We start from the raw sequence: 5,487 nt of genomic DNA on the forward strand, positions 1-5,487 counted from the left end.
AAAGTGAGACCAGTCCGAGTAGAGATGTACAATAGTAAAACTCGATTGATTAATCTCGAAAACTTTAAACAGTTTTTAAATAATCGAATAAATAAATAATAGAATAAAATAACTATTAAACTATACTCGTAGTATACTACTTTAAGGACCAGAGTGTCTAGTGCGAGTTTTGGTCACAGAAACGCGTTTATTTATGAAGATTATTTTGTATGGGAATTTAAACAGTTCAGCCTAAACGATAAAGAAAAGAATAGATACAATAGATACAGAGTCATCTAACGGCAAACGCGAGAACTAGGTTGTAATGTTTATTCCTTCATTCCTTATTCCGAATTTCCCATACAAAATGAACTTAAAATTTACGCCCGTCATTGCGAGGCGGATTAAACAAAACTCGCACTAGGCACTCAGATCAAAAATGATAAGTATTAAAAAAAAAACAAAGCGAATACACAAAATAAAACGATTAAACCACTAAAAAATTAATTTTAACTTTTAAGTATCAAGGAGTTACACACCTTTTCTTACCCATATCTTTTATTTTTTTTTTTCATCTACCTGCGTTGTTGTTGCACTTGCCGAAGTAATTTGAGGTCGGTTTTTTTTTTTTGTTTGCGAGCAAACATTTGTGATACAGACGGATAAAAGTCAAACGCAACCTGTAGATCTTAAAACTACATCAACAGAAGCATTCATTGTTTGTACTTTATTATTAGTCCCTCCATCCATTAATAATAATCGATGTCATACGTTGCTAAAGAATGTCTCATTGTATAAAAAATTATCATATCATCAATAACGAGTTAGGTAGTAAATTTAAAAACTTTTTAAAAATTACGCAAACTTAATTAAAAAGTAGAGTTTTTGTCCATCAAAAATTGTATAACAATTATTGAAAATAAGTGATGTTATGATATTTTAAAATATTGATATTTAATTTTCGTTTGATCGATGCGTGCACTAAGTATCCTGTCAAACACATCACTAATAGAATACGACTCACGCTTTTTATGCAAATAGTGATTATATGTATTCAATTTACATGCAATCAAAAATAAAACACTTCTTATCAACGTTATTATACATTAAAATTTTGGTAACAATAAGCTATCAAATTAAAATGAACGAATAAATTGTGTAATAAACAGGGATGTTACATAGCTCTGTGACCGTAACCGAAACCAAATTTTTCACGCCACTAGGGTCCTAAATACCCGTACGATCACGACGACAAAGAGTATAAGCGGTTATCGCAGCAGGTTTGGACGGCAGTATGGACGGCAGCAACGCAAGCACGTTATACTTTAAATAAAAATAAATAAAATACATTTCTGTTATTTCATGTCAATTCACTCACCCAACGAGAATCGTACCTTCACGTGTAATGTACAAACAGACATTAAAGAATATATAATTATATCCATAATGAACTCAGGCGCATTGTTAAAGCAAAAGTCTATGAAGGCCGAGTGAGTCAACTTATTTGTTGTGGGTTTATTTATAGAACTTGATTTTAATCTCAACAACAGAAAACTTAATTATTCAAATGCAGTTTAAAAAATCTTAAAATAATAGTATTTTGATATAGAGGACATTAGGGCTCGTTGCCGATGATGTCTACGACCGACTGTTTCCGCCTTCAAATAAATATTAGGCAAATGAAGCACAGGCACAAGCAATATCGTGCTTAAAATCTGGAGCAGCCCAATTGGAAAAGTAGCTCAAATTCAGAAAATCACAGTCAACGCTGCTTTCAAGTAGCGTAGCATTTTTTTATTTAGTGTTCCTGTGGTGAGTAAAACAGCCGGAATCAATTGTCAAAGGGGTAGTAAAGTAGGTAGATAGCGAGTAGGGCTTTGATACGACACGCGCTTCCGATGCTTCTGCTGTTGCAGGCGTCCATAGAATACAGTAGCCTCCCTAGTGATATATAAAAAAAAAATAGCAAACAGCGTCATCTATAAAAGCAGATCAGAACTATATCGCCTGGCATAAAGTATTCACAAATATTTCTATGATCTAAAGTTATCATAATACGCCAACAGATGGCACGATGTAGTACATATGCGAAATATAATGTTTAATATATTTGTTGCTTGTTAATTACTCACTCTTCCGTTCCAACTTTCATTGTGAGCAGACGTGTTTTGAGTTTTTACTATTAAATAAGTTTTGTTTATGCAGAATTCACCCGTAACTTCTTGCACAGTGATATCCTTATTGCCTATAAGCCCAAATAAGTGAAATAACATCAAGCTTGAAATTATTACTGTCACCCCTGCCCCGCGCGCACCTCGAGTAAAGGAGAGGCACCACATAATTTCCATCTCGCTCCTGCACCATTCGTAGACGTGTTCGTAGCGGCTTGTGAGCTGCAGTCGCTGGCGCCTACATCTCTCTTCCTTCTACTCAAGCGACAAAAAGGGACAACGCTACTGTTGCAACTACGCTGCTACATAAAACGTAGTAGATAAGATTCTTAAGTAAGAACGATCTATCAGTAATTTATTATTTATCTTTTGAAGTCAAATTAAATAATTATGATGCAACGTTCTCCACCAATGAACAAGGCACTGTCTGTATCAGATTCAAACATCAAGTCAAGTTCTAACAATAGTGAAGATATTAATCAACTCCACATCACGATGAGAGACAAACGCCGCCGAGTCTCGGATGAAAGCTACGACGAACTTACGGCTTTTAAAATGGAGATAAAAGAAATGTTTCTTGGTTTTCAAGAATCTCAAAACAAGAGATTTGAATTAATGAACAGACACCTTGAAGAACTCAAAATACAGAACTCCTCGATATTTACTACTAATCAAGAAATAGAACATTCTCTGGAGGATGTGTCTCAACGACTCCAGGCAATGCAATCTAAGATCGACGGTATGGAGGTTCAACGAAAAGCTATAATGAACCAAATCTCTAACATCGAAGAAAAGTTCGATTTCTTAGAAAAATCTCTTAAAAAAACTAGCATCGAACTGAGATTTATCCCACGTATACAGAAGGAGACCAAGGACATTCTCTTCGGGTACATTAACCAACTTTCTCAAAGTTTAAACATCAGTCTTCACCCAGGCGACTTACGTGATGTCTACCGTGTGCCCAACAAAAACGATCCTCTTAAGTCTACTGTAATCGCAGAATTCTCGAACACCCAAATAAAGACAAAATTTCTTAATACTGCTAGACACTTCAGTAAAGTAAAGGATTTGAAGATCAGTAGTTTGGGTATTGAAAAAGATAATTCAGCCCTCTATGTATCTGAATCCCTGACCGCCAAATCCAGACGGTTACATTTCCTCGCAAGAGATGTGGCAAAATCTAAAAATTTTAAATATTGCTGGACATCGAACGGCAATGTGTATTTGAGAAGGAAAGAAGGTTCAGAATACATATTGATAAGAAACGAAGCGCAACTTATGAGTCTTAGTAAGTCTGAATGACTATGTTTATTTATATGTAAAATAATTCTTTATATTTTGTATTTCATAATAATTTTAGTTCCTTTGAATGCATTTAAATTAATTAGTAACGTAGAAATAATTCCTTGCTATACATTTACACACATTCAAAAAAAAATACAACAACATAAATCTTTACAAGTAGAAGGAATAATTCTTTATATTTTGTACTTCATAATAATTTTAGTTCCTTTGAATGCATTTAAATTAATTAGTAACGTAGAAATAATTCCTTGCTATACATTTACACACATTCAAAAAAAAATACAACAACATAAATCTTTACAAACTACCTACACATACACTTGCAAACACAGTACCAAATCTACCCACTTTCAACATTTGATGACAATGAACAACGAAATTATGTACCTTGAGCCCCTAATCTGGCATTATGTTCAATAATAACAGCAGTCTTATGAACGGGATCGATGAGGTAAGGCTAAAAAATTATATCGAGTTAGATAATCCTGAAAGTTGTAAACAACACCTAGGCGATACATCGAAACAATTTACAATTTTGTCGCAAAACATACGAAGTATAAACAAGAACTTCGATTCTTTGGTCCTTTTTTTGCATCGTCTACGATTTAAGCCTGATATTATCTTACTGACTGAATGTTGGCTTGATGATTCATTTAAAGAATTAGATCTAGACAACTACAAATGTTTTTATTCGACTAAATACTTAAATAAATGCGACGGTATTGTCATATTTACTAAAAAAGAATTACAAATATGCGTGTCGGAACCGGAATTTATTGATGCCAACTGTTTGCGATTAGATGTTGATTGTTATACAATTATAACGATTTATCGATCACCATCTTTGCATAACATAACTAGTTTTTTAGATTCATTAGAGGGAATTATTACAAAATGTAAAAACCAACATTGCGTCTTAATGGGTGATATTAACATTGATATCAAAGAAAGCACAACCGATAAACGAGCGGAAGAGTATCTCAGCTTATTGGCCCATTACGGATATATACCCGGACACAGTATACCAACAAGAGGTCAAAATTGCTTGGACCATTGTATGATTAAATCTTGTCTACCTTCAACCACTATTGTCTGTCATTCAGATCTTACAGATCATAGCAGTGTATTGTGTAGCCTTGGTTCTAATATTTATAAGGAAAAATTAAAAACAACTGTAACTAAGATAAATTATGATGGCTTACATGACGACCTAAATAAATTTGACTGGTCGGAACTTTATTACTTAACTGATGTAACGGAAGCAACGCATTATTTTATTTCAAAACTAAATAGCCTGATTGAGAAAAACAAATCTACTTTACATTTTTGCAGATCCAAAATTATTGTAAAAAAATGGATTACCCCAGGTCTCTTAAAATCAATTAGAACACGGGACAAATTACACGTTGAGGCAAGGAAAAATCCGAACAATGTAGATTTACAAAAAAAGTATAAGAACTACAGAAATATGTGTGTTAACTTAGTACAAGAAGAAAAAAACAAATATGAATACAAACTTTTAGCAGAAAGTAAAAATAACATTAAACAAACATGGAGTAATCTAAAATCAATCTGTGGTCTAAACAAAAGTGAAAATAAAACTAATCAGTTACTAAAACTAAAGGCTAATACTATTGAATCTTTGGATGCGGTGAACAATTATTTCACCACTGTTGGTGATCGTTTGGCAAAGACAATTTTGGATGGATTGAATGTGATGGAAGCTGACTTGAGTAACAATATAAAGCTTAGTTATTCCAATTCACCAGCACATTCATTGTTTTTTCAACCAACGGATGAGAATGAAGTTGCCGTACTCATAAATTCATTAAAATCCAGTCAAGCTGTAGGACATGATAATATAAGTAATGAAATACTTAGGATTAACAAATATTTGATTGCATCGCCTCTAACTTATTTGTGTAATCTTAGTATGTCATCAGGAATAGTCCCAGATAATTTGAAAATTGCAGAGGTAATACCTATTTTTAAGACGGGTGATGCACTAGAACCGGCTAACTATAGACCAATA

Source organism: Melitaea cinxia, chromosome 16 (genome assembly GCF_905220565.1).
Source record: "Melitaea cinxia chromosome 16, ilMelCinx1.1, whole genome shotgun sequence".
NCBI classification, from domain to species: domain Eukaryota; kingdom Metazoa; phylum Arthropoda; class Insecta; order Lepidoptera; family Nymphalidae; genus Melitaea; species Melitaea cinxia.